Raw genomic sequence first — 16,506 nt, 5'->3', positions numbered from 1 at the left:
TTTCTTAGCTCTTGTCACGATACATTGGATGATTTGAGGTTTGCACTGAACTAAAGCACACATGACACTGACTCCCAGGTCCTGCAGGACCAATGAACCCTGCTCTGGGGCAGTGGAGGGGTTGCAGAAGTGTGCAGAAGTTTGAAGTTCTGTCCAGTCCAAGTGCTGAGAGCACATCTCTTGCTCCATCTGGCCCCTGGCAACTTTTTCAGCTTGTTAATGGCTTCCAGTTGACAAGGCAGGACTTGAACATGTCATCCAGAACAAAATGGTCTCCATTAGATATGGAGATATAGTCCTAAGACCACTTTTCAGCAGTGCATTCAACGGGATGCATGCTATGCCTCAGTGCGTTTTGGCTTATAGTTCAACCACACATTTCAATCTAGCTATTATATACACAGTCACTAGGACTTCCTCCTTCACTTACCATTTAATGAGGTGTGAGGTTGGATTTTCTACATTTCAAAAGTCAGAGCTGTGGCTTTATGGCCATTTCTGCAGCATTCTTTGGAATAATTTTAACATTTTCATCATTGACTGCTTGACCAGTGCAGAAGTCTATGTTGTTTGTTTCCTTAGATGGGACAACTACTGACAGCATCTTTCTTTTTTCATCAATGTCTCCTAACCATACTACTATTCAGGGAAAGGCATGCTTTAATTAATCCAGCTCTGTGCAGGACAGGTGTTCTGGACAGGCAGTGCAAACGTGTGAGTGAGGGATGTGAGAGAAAAGTAATACATGAAGTAAAAAGTGGTGATAACTGAGAGCACTGCAGGTGAAAGCAAGATGATGGTAATAATCTCAGCAGAGAAAGCATGAACACTGGTTCACTGTGCTTCACTATATCCAGCTCCATCTAGCTGTTAGGTTGCTGTCCTCTACATCTGGTTTTACAGGCATGTATGAAATCCCAAGCAGTACTCCAAAGGGGCAATGATACACAAGATCCTCAGTACATGTGTGTAGGTGTATATAGGAACACATCCATAAGTATGTGCACAGGTATGAGCTGCAAAATAGTTGTCATTTTTAGAAGGAAGTGTTAGCAAGCTAAAAGGTTCCTTTTTGTGTTCCATGTTCCATGAACCCCTTTGTTTTAAGCAGCTCTTACTGCCCCAGCTCAGCAAGGTTAACGTTCATATTTTGATGCTGTAATTAATGTCGATGGCACTTAAAGCAGCACTTCATGGAGTTTAAGGTTTAAGCACCAGAGGAAAATGCATATGTAGCAAGAGAACTGGTAACTGAGATTTATAGCTTAACCTTGAATTATTGGGAAATATTTTATAGTGTTCTAGATTTATGATTCTCCTTCCTGGAGACTTTGACTTTAAAAATGAGGCTGGTCCTCAAGAAGGAAATTCCCTTCTGGTTTTCTTAACAAGATGGTGTCCTTGAACTGTAGGAATCTTCTAATAATATGACATCAACCAGACAAGCTTTCAAGTAATCAGTGTGCTCCCTTAATTGTCTTGTATCTGAAGGCTTTGAATCCAAAATGAGGTATATGCTTCCTCATATCTGCAGATGCGTAGAGACACTGAGCAAAAAATTGTAGCTTGTACTGTGAAGCTTGCTTAAGGTTATGCTATTCTTTTCCTCTGTCTCTAAACTTTAAAGGTACCTTTTCACTTTCCAGATCTGTAGCGCATAAAACCTTCCCACTCTAGAATACTGAAATTTTAAATGGCTAGGATAACCACTCTTAGCTACAGGAAAAAAAATTAGAGGCAAATTCTTTAAAGCCTTAAAGTCTCATTCCTGCATATTGAGGAGGAACTTCTTCACTGTGAGGGTCACAGAGCACAGGAACAGGCTCCCCAGAGAGGTTGTGGAGTCTCCTTCCCTGGAGACTTTCAAGACCCATCTGGATCTGTTCCTGTGCAACCTGTGCTAGATTCTACGGTCCTGCTTGGGGGTTGGATTTGATGATCTTCGACGGTCCCTTCCAACCCCTAACATCCTGTGATCCTATCATATGTAAAACAGATTCCTTGTCCTGCAGGCTTACATCCAACTTGTTCTGCAAGCTTACACACAACTATTCATTTGATGACTTAAGCTGATAGACATGCTTATAACAAATTCTTTCCTCTAGGAGTCAAAAATCTGCCTATAGGTTATCAACATACAGACCTTTGCACCTCTCAGTTGTCTTAGTTATAAGAGTACAGAGAATCAGAGCACATGACAAAGCAACAGACTGAGAAAACAAAGTTTTGTCAGTTTAGACACACAGCAAAAAAAAGGCTAAAAAGGGATGTTATTGCTGTTTTCAATTACCTGGCGGGTGGTTATAAAGACAGTCAAATGCTACTCAGAAGTGCAAAATTGAAAGATGAGGAACAGGCACAAAATGCATCAAGCAAATTTATGGCTCGATATTCAGAAACAAAATTTCACAAGGACAGTCTTCCAATGGAATGAGGTCCCCAAAGCAGCTGTGGAGCATCCATCCTCAGAGCCAAAATTTGATTAGAAAAGGCTGTGAGCAACTCACACTGAAGTAAGCCCTGGTCTAAAGTAAGGAATATAGGCAGATGATGTCCCGAAGCTTTGATAGCCTAGGTTGTTCTCTAACTCTGTAAATATGAACCAGAAGAGTTTCAAAAAATGCTTGGGGAAGGAGGTGGGGGGTTGGTTTCTGAAATCTGGGGGCTGGGCTGGTTTGGGTTTTTGGAGGGGATTGGTTCTTTTTTTGCTTTCAATAGCTTCAAAATTTGAAAGATTATTTTACAGCTACTTTCCTTTTCTTAGTATCCAGAGAAGCTATGAAAAGATTTATTTTTTTTCTTCGAAGGTTTGCTAGGAATAGATTTAAAATTGTCAGAGGCTCCCTTTCATATTTAGGGGCACTGACTGACCAGATGAAAAAAAAAATGCATTGAAGCATTAGATGTATTTGTTTGAAATGACTGATACTGAAATTCAAACAGTTTTTTTTCAAGCATAATTCCTAAGAAGAAGGAATTGTGACAGGAAGTCTATATGATTTACTTTGAAGAAAAAAAAATGTTTAAGACAACTCCTTCAAAAGGGTCCACCTCACAGCTATAAGAGATTTTGCAAAGTTAATGTATTTACAGAAAGTGGAAAGACTTGCAAAATGTGCAAGGCAATTCCTGGAAACAGTGGTGTCGTATCAAACAAAATGGTCCTGATTTTCCTTTTTTTTTTTCCCCAAAGAAAACCATTATTTCTTTCATTTACACTAAAACTATAGGCCAAATCCTGTAGTCCTTACACACACACAAAAAAGAAAGGCTATTTACAGACCTCCTGCTGGTCTTCTGAACAAAGAAAATGAATACTCCAATGAGGTAATGGGCAGAAAGAGAAGGAGCTTTAAAATACAGTCCATATGGAGAGAAAAACTGCATTTGAAATGCACCCAATAAATACTAGAGATCTATTAGAATGTATTGGAGCAGCTTTTGCTGACACATATATAACTATTTGTACGTATACAGGCATACATGCACATGTATGCAAACACACTTCATTCCACATATAGCTACCCAGATGAAAAGAAACTTAAGCCCTTCTTATTTTTAGACATAACACATTGAAACCCACATACTCTTTGGCATGATTAGCTGATAGTTGCCTTGAGATAGCGCCCTATAGTCTCTTGTTGCATCTTTCAGATCAGCTTTATGAACATATTAAAACCATACTCAGGAAGAGAAGGGCAGAAAAGATTTAAGGTACAGATAAGCAGAAGTAGCTACTTAGCCAGTTCAAAGTGATCAATGCATGTATTATTTGGGTTTTTATTTTTCTTATAAAAAAAAAATCCACTTCTGGTTTATGCATAAATACTTCTGCCTTCTGCAGCCCACCTTTATGTTTCTCCTTACCTCTGGAATTAGCCCTAAGATGCCACAGGGACAGAGGAAGAGACTTTAAAACTGCTTTTGCATCACTGGATAGGGCTGGCAGTGCTTTTCATCAGCATGTGTGTGCTGGACATTAGGAAAAAAAATTTCCCAGCAAGAGTGGTCAGGGATTGGAATGTGCTGCCCAGGGAGGTGGTGGAGTCACCAACCCTGGACGTGTTTAAAGGTGGTTTGGATGTGATGCTTGGGAATATGGTTTAGGGGTGAACTTTGTAGAGTAGGGTTCTGGGTTGGACTTGGTGATCCTGAGGGTCTTTTCCAACCTGAATGTTTCTGTGATCCTGTGATAAGCAGAGGTACAATCCAATCACCATGCTTCCATTGAGGATTTTTCCCTGATGTGTAGCTGCCTGTAAGGACACAGCAAAACATGGTAGAATGAAAGTCTGGTATTTTTCAACACCAACTCTCTTGACTTCCTCAAGGGAATCTCTTCCCACTACTGTAAACACAGCAGTATCATTCAGCCTAGACACAATAGTATATCTTGATCTGGCAACACTTTCCAATGCAGCAAGAACACCTAAAAGGCAAGATCAGGCTACCCAACATCTGCATTCATTTTCATTAACCTCCTTTAGTAACTAGGAATGTTTAATTAACTAAAAAATTGATTCCTTTTTAAAACTACAATCAAGATGTTAAAAATATTCCTAACTATCCATCAGTTTCCATCAAATCAATTATGGAAGCCAAATGCTTCGTATTATTTGAAATCATGTTGCATATCTGAAGAACAAAAATAGAAGAATCAAATTTTCCATACATCATACCCAGCATACAAATGCTATGAAAAAAATAATAAAGGTTTTGTAGTTGCAAATATCAGCATAGCTGACTAAGAAGACTACAGGAGTACAGACTTCCTAATTATTCACAGTACCACAGTAGATCAGAGGTTGGAAGGGACCTCCAGAGATCATCAGGTCCAAACCCCCTTCCAGAGCAGGATCACTTAGGGTAGTCTGCACAGGAATGCATCCAGGTGGGTTTGAAAGTCTCCAGAGAAGGAGATTCCACAACCCCCTGGGGAGCCTGTTCCAGTGCTCTGTCACCCTCACTGTAAAGAAGCTTCGCCTCATGTTGAGCTGAAATCTTCTATGTTCAAGTTTGAACCCACTGTTCCTTGTCTTATCACTGTGAACCACCCAAAAGAGCCTGGCCCCCTCCACTTGACACCCAGCCCTCAGATATTTATCGACATTGATCAGATCCCCTCTCAGTCTTCCCTTCTCAATTCCATGCATAATTAACAAGTTAGCTCTGAAATGCTAGGACTCTGTAGAGATGTTATTTCTTATGGAGAGTGAATCCTGAGGATGGTTGTGAATCAATAACTGAATCCAGCTTTCTTTTATTATCTAGTGTTTATAGATTTGCATACAGAGCTATGACTGAAAGCAGTTTGCACAATGGTGCATGAAGTTTGTTTGGAGCACCTTACTTGTTTCTTTTTTTCTCTTTTCTTTTTCCCTGAAAATCCAGTCCTCCATAATTAAGAGTACGGTTTTTAATTGTTTGCCATAAGCTTCTATTTGCTCTTTTGACTTTTCTAAACTAAATTCTTTGACAAGGGAGAGTATTAAGATGTTGTTAATATTCGTGAGTCCAATAGTATCATGACACACGTCTAGCCGCAGGCAGAGGTTTATTTTCCACACAAACCTTTGGTTTGTTGGTAACAAACCTATCAGGAAGGCTCCCCTAGCGAAGTCATCTTTTTGTATTTTTTAATCTGCAAACTTCAAAACAGCAAAAAAAAAAAAAAAATTATAGAGGAAGTCAAAGTTACCGTAAAGTGTCAGGTTTCTGAACTTCTTACCGCTAGCTCCCTTCCCACCCTTTAGTTCACTTACCTGGTGACACAACTTCCTATGTTGTAAAGCCCTTTTTTGGTCTTCAGGATCATTATTGCTGTAATAACAAGCATTCCACACACTGCAGAACTGAAAAAAAAAAAAAAAAAAAAGAAATGTGAGAGGGTCAGAAGAAAATACTGCTACCAAAGATATTACAATGAGGGGAGGTAGCTGGGGTAGTTTTAGGCTGTACCTTTGAAATTTTCCACAGATCTCAAACAGAACGTAGTACAATGTAAATAAATCACTATTGGGTGTGAAAAGGAAAATAATGGTAAGTTCTAAGCAATCCATTGGACAGATAATAAACATAAGCTAGTAATGAAAACAATCTCTCTTTTTGCTACTTTGGCTCTAGCTGATGCTTCTCCTGGCTTTACTGACCTTGACTGCATTACTTTTGTTGTGACTGGTATTAACAGCAGCTTCTCTGCTCTTTCTCTTGTCCCTTTTGGGTCCACAGGGGGTAAGGAATGGAGCAGGGGGGGCAGAGAAGCTGTTGCAGCTCCCCTAGTTTTTGGGCAGAGGGGTTCTTGTGCTGTTTATTAATTATAAATACTGCATATTTTGTACATATTCATTGCATTTCATTGTAGATTGTAGTTTTGCTTGTGAATACAGCTTTCATTTGCTTCCAACTGGGCTGGGCTGGCAAATTTAATATTGGGGGGAATTTTCAACCCACCACAGTAGTTTATGCTGAGAAACAACAGGCAATTGATAGTGTTCTATCTGTAATGCTTCAAAGCAGTCCCCAGTGTAATAATTGCACCATATAGGACTTTTTCTTTATTTATTTACTTATTATGCACATTATGAAAAATACATTGACCTGTTGCTTTAGAGCCAGTTTGCACAACATCCAAAAAGCCTGACACTGTAACACTAAACAGTTGTTGCATGTACATAGGTGAGTGCTTCCCACCCTACCTCACTGTAGCTCACAAGCAGAAAGCCTTGGCCTTTTATCACCATTTCTATCCCTCTCCTTCTTAGGTGAGACTATAAAAACATTGCTAAAGGAGCGAGCAAGAGGGAAGGCAGTGCAACGCATACAGGTGGTGCGGATGCCTGCCTGAAGGTTGTACTGAACATGAGCTTCCGGAGAGCCAGCACTGAGAGGGAGCTGCTGGCACCTACAAAGTGCAGGTGTGGGTCTCCATATTATCACAGGCTATTGCACAAAACCAAAGTCATCTTTGATCTGAAGGCAAGGAGGAATTGAGTGGCCAGAAAGAGTCTGTAAAAGAATAATTTCTGAGATTCTCAGTACTTTGGAATAAGGTATGCACTCCTACCTAGAAAAAGGAGAGAAGTAAAATGGGCAGCTGAAGTGCTGTAATACTCTGAATTTTAGGGCACACATCTATCAACACCTCTGCTATTAAGAGGAGGATCTCAGGTGGCCTGGAAGGAATAGATCCAAAAGGTCACACTGACAGAATAAAAGCTATTACTTGCTAGGCTTTTACTAAAGGATTTCAATGGATTTAATTTAATTTCAAGAGGGTTTTGAGAGACAATATTGTGTAGTCTTTTATCAAGGATTGCTTTACCACAAGCATGAGCATTCTTTTCCTTTTTTTTAATGTAACTTTTGAAGTTTTTCAAAGCCATGATTTTTTCTGAGAGACTTCTGTTATAGCCTGTGCCATGCTCTGGAATAGAAGGTAAAATCCATGCTGCTTCTGCTGTCACCCTTAGTTTCAAAAAAAAGAACAGTGCAAATATCCACAATATCCTTAGGAAGAAATACAGAGAATATTTTTGTGCTGTCTAATTCCAATTCTTTCTCTAGAAAAGGAAACCTTTACAGGTATTTATTTCAAAGAAAATTACACAGCTGCTCAGCGTAACCAAATTGATAATAATTTGTCTGCATTCTTGTTGCCAGCAGTTTTGGTCTGGCCATAAATTTACAAGAGAAAAATGTTCATATTAATATTAACTGCATGCTAACAAAGTTCCATTGTATCTTTAAAATATGATCTTTTTTAAAGTCATCCTTCTCCTTCTTGTGATGACTTCAGAACAATACAGATGGGTGCTCAGATATGCTCCTGCTGCCTGATACCAGAAATCCTGTGGCTCTCTCCAGGGCCAGCTAATACTCCCTATGGGCAGACAAGAAACTTTCTAAATGTTCTTAATGTACAATACTTTGTTCCTTTTTGTTCTTTACAGCTCCCAGGCAAAGTCTGACCCTTGAAACTTCTGTGCAGTAATCACAGAAATACTGAACCAACACCTCCAAAGAGGAGCTGTGAGGAAGACATACAAGGAGCTCTTCCATGGTGGCCCCTGCTCCAAGATCCACCATGATAAGCACAATTCCTGTCAGAAATGCACCTCTTCAGGCTATGACTCTTCCAGGACAACGATCTGGATGACCACTCCTGTTATCTTCCATCCCACACAAAGAACAATCTCAAACAACACTACTCAAAAGTTTAGAGCAGAGTATCACCCTTCCTCTGAAAGGGTGCAATGAGAACCCCAACTTTTCTGCAGCTGGCTCCCACCAGCTTCATCTTTCTATCCCAACCCCACTCAAACCCCCCCACTCAACCCCCAACCTCAAAACTAGACCCATAACCCATGTCTTGCTCCCTCACATCACCTCTCCTCAAGGGGTAGACCTGGCAGCTCTGAAATTACTTGCAAGCAAAGTGTTTAACAGAAAACCAAAACTAATACTGAATTTCCACTTTTTTTTCCCTAGCCCCAAAGAGGGTCAAGTGCTTTAACATGAGACATGCAGAGATCCTCATCAACTGAATCACTTTCTGCAAAGCAAAACTCAAATCCTTATGAGTTACCCACACTCTCCCACCCTGTTCCCTCCCCCCCCCAAAAAAAAAAAATACAAGTGATTAATGCATGAAGCTTGACAAGAAAAGTTCTTGCTCCTCTAAGATGAGGAACTGCCTGACAGGCAAGACTTGCTGCTCTCATAGCCATGTGAGGAGTGAGAGAAACAGAGAACAGAAATGCCAGAGACATGATGTAAAGAGGTGAATAGGCTAAAATTAGCTAATGTTCCGATTTCTTTTATAAAGTGAGGTTAAGTTTTCTGTTGTTCGGGGCTTGTTTGGTTGGTTGGTTTTTATTAAACCCAAAAACCTAGAAGACACTAAAAGATTTCAAACCTCAATGCACAAAGACATCCTTGTGTGTGTGTGCTTGCATTAGCATAAGTACATATATATGTTTTTTGGTTTAGAAACACCAATTTAAAAGCAGCTCTTACAAAATAAGGAGAAAAACAACCTCATCAGCTTCATAATTATATAAGGAATAATATCAGGAAGCTTCACAAACCAGCTTAGCTAAGGCAGCACCTACTCTGGCCTTAAAGACATATTGCCAGAATTTGTCGTTTCTCCACCCAGGTTTTGTGTCTTATCTTTCCAAATAATCCCCTGATTCATGAAGACACACACAAAAAAGAAAGCTTTCCTTCTTTTCCTAGTGTAGTATTAATATTTTCACTAGAAGAAAGGAAATTCTTGTTACTCCTTTTATTCACTTTCAGCTTAAGCTGGTGTTGCTCAACACTGGAATGAAATACAATGAAATGACCAAGGAGAAAAACTAAGATTTTGTCAAAGGTCAGAAATAAGTTAAATGACCTTGAGCTACATACAAAGCAGCAGCACACAAGTGCAGTACAGAGGACTTCAGGTTCACCTCCACTAGGCTGCAAAGTTGAACTACTTTCCTTGCATCTTTATCTTGGTAAATCTAACTTAAGGCAGCGCTGAAACTTTCTGATACACTACATTTGGTTTTCTTCAAGTGCATGCTGAGCTGTGACACAGTTGCAAGTTGTTGGTTAGCCTACAGAGTTCAAAACACACTTACATGACTCCCCACTTCCCCTCCATGCCTGCCTGCACAAACACACACTGGTGAGGCTGAAAGCTTCTTTCGGGAAGGCCACAAGTCTAAAACTAACCATTGAGAGGATGCAGTAAGAGAAGAGGCATGTTCTTTGTGCAGAAGGATGAGAAAGAAGCAGCAAATAGCTGCACTGGGAAATTTAAGAAAAAAAAAAAAGAAAAAAGAGAGAAAACATTAAGTGAAATGAAACATTGCGTGCTGGTCTGGCTGGGGTGGAGGTTGTGGATTTGTGACTAAAATTGTGTTGATAGCACACCAGTGTTTTAGGTGTTGCTGAACAGTGCTTGCAGGGTGTCAAAGCCTCACTCTCCTCTCCCCCAGGGAGCAGGCTGGGGTGGGCAAGAGGCTGGGAGCCAGGACAACAATCTGGACTGACCAAAGGGGTATTGCACAGCCTGTAATTCCAGGCTCAGCACTAAAACTCGGGATTTGGTCTTCCCACAGTAGCCACTATTTGGAAGCTGACTGGGTGTTGATCTGCATGTGGGAGGTGATGGTGTGGGTGGCCTTTGCATCACTTGGCCTTCCCCCAGCCCTTTCCCTGCATCTGTTTTTAAGTGTTTTTATCTTGACCCACAAGTTTTCTCACTTTTGTTCTTTTGATTCTCTCCCCACGCCACTGTGAGGGAATGAGCAATCTGCTGCATGGAAGGAGGCTGGCTTGCTGGCTGGGGGGAGCACACCGTACACTGAAAATAGGAAATAATCACAACTATACAATAAAGGTCAAGGTAAAAATTAACATGGCAGTTTGAGCAACTGTGTAATTTTTTTTTTTTTTTTTTACTTTTTTTTTTTTCAGTATTTACTTCACCTGAATTATCACATGGGTAGTGGGGGTGGGGAAACCCAACACTTTTTTGTTATTATATTTCTCTGGGGAGTTGAAGAGACTTATAAAAAATAATTAAATACACATCTCACGCTGACTTTCTGTGACAGATATATCTGCTAGAGTTGCAAGCATAATTACTCACATCCAGACACAGACCAAATTTAGGAAAAACTATGAGTAGGTTTTGCAGGTATGTGTTCAATATATAGGGAAAGCAGACACTATGCCAGCTGAAGCTGGGGCTGTGTTGACAGACTTGGCCAGCAGTCAGTAAGCTCAACCAGACAGTATGGCAGCAACCCTCCTTTGCCAATTTTTTAGTATTTATTCATCCTTGCTTACCTATTTACTCCTCTGTTTTTCAGGCCTCTGGGTGAAATTCAGCCTGCGCTGATGTCAGCAGAGCAAAACCATCACTGTCAGAAAACGCTGGGGTGAGAATCCTACCTTACAGACATAAGTACAACCTCGGTACAAAATTCTTAACTATTTATATTTATTCTTCTTGCTGTTATTATTTAACATAAGCAAACATGACTGTTGAATTCAGAGAGGAGAGGCCATGATGTTGAGAAACGTGTGATGGCTTTCATCCCACATATATTAATTTATGCACCAAGACCTTTGGACCATAATGCTGACAGAAGCCCTCTGCTCTTTCTCAAGGTGACAGATCTTACACCATTTGAAGATGCTCCATTTTCATCAGAAAAGCAGTCCCCATCATGATGTACAGAGCTATGCAGGTGTGCATCCTGCTTTTCCTTACTTAGACCTTTCTAGAGCAACAGCACAAAAGGCAGACACCGACACACAGAAGCACCTGTGCCAGCTGCCCTGTTTAACACTATCATCAAATCAGTGTTGCTGCTTGGAAACTGTGGCCTGAACAAAGCTTTTACTTAGCAGTCATAGCAGCTCATTCAGAAAGAGTGTTATTTTTTTAATATAATTTAAAAAAAATTAAAATGTGTGTGCTTTGGAAAACACAGAGTCACAGAGGCAATGCAGAGGAGACCTTCAACTTAAGCCCATTTCAGCACAAAACTCTGTCTGCTGCCCTCCTACATACAGGAGAGCCTGTTCACGCTTAAACCACAATAAAAGGATGTCACAGCATTGCCTTACTGCTCAGCAGGAAATAGACTGCAAAGTTATATTCATGCTAGGTGAGGCTCAATCTGAGTAATAGCAAGCAGTTTTTCTTTTTTGTAAATAAAATAATCTGAACTACCTGGAAGGAACTTACCCACTGGCCCCCGACCTTCCCATTGCAGAGAGGAGAGAGCAGCTGCACAGCCTCCATCTAAACTCAAAATGCCTGATTTAGAGTGTTTCTGCTGATGAAGCTGTGGATGAGCAGGGAGAGATCAGCAGGTTCTCTCAGCCCTTGTAAAACTCTTCATTGCCTTGCTCCATGGCTTTGCTTTGGGGGAGGGAGAATGTCAGAACTGAGCCCATTTTTCCTTTTCTGTTGGCAAGGATAACCAGAAAAGGCTCAAGCAAATTCTGAGGACCAAGATATCTGGATGAAATGCTGAGAAGGGAGAAGAATTTAAACAAACAAACAAACAAAACCCAACAAACAGACAAAAAACTTGACTCTGCCCTCTCTCCCTCTGGTAACAACTCTCCTTCCCCCACACCAGTCACCTTCTCATCACCTTCTCTTCTCTAATTAAGCAAGTCTGGAGCTGACTTGGAAAGAAAGCCAGCAACTACAACACAGAGGAGTTTATTATTAGCTTGTGTGATGAAGTAGGAGTCTGTTTGGTCAGTTGATGGCTTAACCTACTTCATTTTAATGAATCATCCATGAAGTGGGAGACACAGAGGTGCCACGTCAACATAGTCTGAGATCATCACCATCATCAGACAAGCTTTGAAAATAGTTCTAAGTGGCAGTACTTTGTGTACAGTCCAACAAAATATGTACAAGCACCAGCCAAAATAAACAATCATCTTCTCCCCTGCAGAGGTGTGGCAGTTTTAGGCTGATGCCTAGGAAATTTTCCACAGATTGAGTAGAAAGTGGTAGAATGTAAATAAAATTACCATTGGATGCAAAAGAAAAATAATGACAAGGTCTAAATAATCTCATTGGTCTGATAACGAATACAAAGTTGGTGCTTTCTGTTGGCTTGATGACCTTGGCTGTTTTTCTTTGTTGTGGCTAAGTACTAACAACCTACCCTCTGCTTTTCTCCTCTTTCTTTTTTCCCTTGTCCAGGGGAGAGATGGGGAAGCTATTGGTAGCCCCTGGTTTTGTCCAGGGGGGTTCTTGTGCTGTTTATAAATTGTAAATATATGTAAACGTTGTATATTTTGTACATATTCATTGCATTTCATAATTTCTGGATTGTAGTTGTGCTTGTAAATAGAGTTTCATTTGCTTTCAACTGAGCTGGTCTAGCAAATTTTATTCTGGGGGGTAATTTCAACCCACCACAAGAGGCATTCCAGCACCAGCCTGATGCCATGAGGAGTGTCAGCATGACATGTCACCACATTGCACACGAACTAACTACACAGAAAATTATAAACTGAGTTTTTTAACTCAGAAAAACATTGAAATATGTGAACTGTGACACCTGCAGTTCAGCTGATCTGCTTAAGAAATATGTGATTTTTTTTTAACAATGGAAAAGCTTTGTAATATGTTGAGGGGTTCTTCCCCTCCCCCACATAAAAATTCACCATATAGAACTATTTTTTTTCTGTGAAATACTAATTAAAATTAGCAGATTGTAAATATAAAAATTCAGATCATTGCTGAGGCCCATATAAGATAATTACAGTATTGACAACTGTGTTTGTTCTCTAAAAATCAAATGCTCTGATCTCTGATGCTTTCAGTCAAGTCCAGAAACTCTGAAACAGTTTTGTTTGCTAGAAGTTTTGCAACATTTCTTGCAGCAATGCGATTTGCTTGACAAGACCCCTTGCCTGTAACGCACTTTGGATGTCTGAGAGAAGCTTGACATTTCCACTTCCTATTTAATTTTTAAGCTTTAAAGTTCTGAGACCAAGTTTCCTGCCCCAAGTAAACCAGATCTCTTCATTTTTCACTTTCATTTTCCACTTCTGCTTCTCTTTGCCAGTCAGAGCATTTGGAGCTGAGCCCCAGTGACACAACAGCCTTCCTAACCCTGCGGATTCTCTACGGCTGATAATCTCTGCTTCTTTTATGTATGAATAAAATCAACTCCAAGGCTATGCATTAAGATCTTCTAAAAATAGGGCTGTGTCAGCTCTCTTACAGCTACAGGAGACTTCTGATTTCACTGCTGAAGATGAGGAGGCACCTCTCGCAGTTTCTGGGTGAAGGAAGAAAGTTGGTGACTAATATGCTGTAGGAAACAGACATTTTCCCAAGAGGGAGCCTGGATAGAATTTGACTCTGCAATATCAACAAATCAGAAAATGAAACAGCTTCCTTTTCAAAGTTTTAGTGCTACTGTGATTCAGAATACAGCTGAAAATAGTAATAGGGCAAGATACTTCTCCCTCTGTTTTCCCTCAAGCCTGCAGCTACTGTAGGGGAAAAAGCCTCCAACTTCATAACAACAGTGCAGAGTTCCTCCTAAGGACCAGGTAACGGCCTTGCAGCAAGCAAGTACCATGACACAGCTGCCCTAGGAAAGGCCCAGAAAAGAAAGGGCCATTAAAAGAGAGCACCAAATAATCTGTATATGTACATATTTGATTTTTTTGTGTGTGTGCATGTTTGTACACATATATGCATAAATAAACACATATATAACTGCAGCCAGAAAAACTTATTTCCATGAGAAGGTGATCTCTGGTCCTGACTCAACTGCATCAGAAGAACCTTCAAAAAATATATTCCACTCATACTATAGAGCATTTAAAAAAAATGATTTATTTTAATTATGCATCTGGACATGGGTGCAGGCAAATCACATGAAGTTCACTAAGGACAAGTGCGGGGTCCTACATCTGGGGAGAAATAACAACAAAGTTAGGGGTTGCCCTGCTAGAAAGCAGCTCCACAGAGAAAGACCTTGGAGTGCTGGTGGACAGCAAGTTCTCCATGGAACAACAATGTGCTGTTGGGGCCAAGAGACCAAATGGTATCCTGGGAAGCATCAAGAAAGGTGTGTCCAGCAGGGCTAGGGAAGTTCTTCTATCTCTCTACTCTACTTCTTCTACTCAATCTCTACTGGTGAGACCACACCTGCAATACTGCATCCAGTTTTGGGCTCCCCAGTTCAAGAGAGACAGAGAACTGCTGGAGAGAATCCAAGTGAGAGCCATGAGGATGATTAGGGGACTTGAGCATCTCCCTTGCGAAGAGAGACTGAGAGCCCTGGGGCTGTTCAGTTTGGAGAAGAGAAAACTGAGAGGGGATCTGATCAATGTCTATAAATATGTGAGGGGTGGGTGTCAAGTGGAGTGGGCCAGGCTCTTTTGGGTGGTTCACAGTGATAAGACAATGAACAATGGGTTCAAACTTGAACATAGAAGATTTCACCTCAACATGAGGAGAAACTTCTTTACAGTGAGGGTGACAGAGCACTGGAACAGGCTCCCCAGAGGGGTTGTGGAGTCTCCTTCTCTGGAGACTTCCAAAACCCACCTGGATGCATTCCTGTGCAGACTACCCTAAGTGATCCTGCTCTGGAAGGGGGGTTGGACCTGATGATCTCTGGAGGTCCCTTCCAACCTCTGATCTACTGTGATACTGTGACATGTAGCCCTCCTGTGCAATGGTCAAAGTACCTGTGACAAGAGGATTTCTTTTTCGGTTGGGCTTTTTTTAAACAACAGTTCCAAATACAAACATGCTGCTTATTCATGCAGTAGCTCACAGATATTATTTCCTAATGCAGGGAACAAGATGTGCATCCACAGCCATGCTTAGGTATTTGTTTGACTGTTGTATGGCTTAGGACTCAAAAATAAGACTAAGAACACAGAATCATCACAGGATCACAGAATTGTCAGGGTTAGAAGGGACCTCAAGGATCATTTAGTTCCAACCCTCCTGCCACGGGAAGGGACACCTCACCCTACATCAGGTTCCTCAGAGCCACATGCAGCCTGACCTTAAAAACCTCCAGGGATGAGGCTTCCACCACCTTCCTGGGCAACCTGTTCCAGTATCTCAACCACCCTCATGGGGAAGAACTTCCTAATGTCTAATCTAAATCTGCCCTCCTCTAGCTTGGATCCATTCCCCCTAGTCCTATCACTACCTGACACCCTAAAAAGTCCCTCAACAAGTCTCTGTCTTGTAGGCCCCCTTCAGATACTGGAAGGCCACAACACCAGTAATATCTTCAAGAATCCAACCTATCACCCAGCCCTGTCCAATCAACCAGACCATGGCACTAAATGCCTCATCCAGGCTTTTCTTGAACATTTCTTGGCCATTGGAAAGGGCTGCCCAGGGAGGTGGTGGAATCACCATCCCTGGAGGTGTTCAAGAGGGGATTGGACGTGGCACTTGGTGCCATGGTTTAGATAGTCATGAGGTTTAGGGTGACAGGTTGGACTCGATGATCTTTGAGGTCTCTTCCAACCTTCTTGATTCTATGATTCTATGATCTCCAGGGACAGCAACTCCACCACCTCCCTGGGCAGCCCATTCCAATGGGCAATCTCTCTGTGAAGAACTTCCTCCTAATATCCAGCCTATACCTCCCCTGGCACAGCTTGAGACTGTGTCCTCTTGTTCTGCTGCTGCTTGCCTGGGAGAAGAGACCAACCCCCACCTGGCTGCAACCTCCCTTCAGGTAGTTGTAGACAGCAATGAGGTCACCCCTGAGCCTCCTCTTCTCCAGGCTAGAAGGAACACCAAAGAGAAGCTTACAACTTGTTGACTATTTTCAACCAAAACTACTTATTGACTGAGTCCAATTCTTCACAATCCTGGGAAGTTTTATTAAGGGGACATTCCAAGAAACAATGGGTTTTCTATCCTCAGTTCCTCTGACAAGATTACCTATATTCTGTTTCACAAGCAAAAAAAAAAACAAA

This window comes from Indicator indicator, chromosome 10 (assembly GCF_027791375.1).
Source record: "Indicator indicator isolate 239-I01 chromosome 10, UM_Iind_1.1, whole genome shotgun sequence".
NCBI classification, from domain to species: domain Eukaryota; kingdom Metazoa; phylum Chordata; class Aves; order Piciformes; family Indicatoridae; genus Indicator; species Indicator indicator.
Note: the sequence above shows the minus strand (reverse complement) of the source record.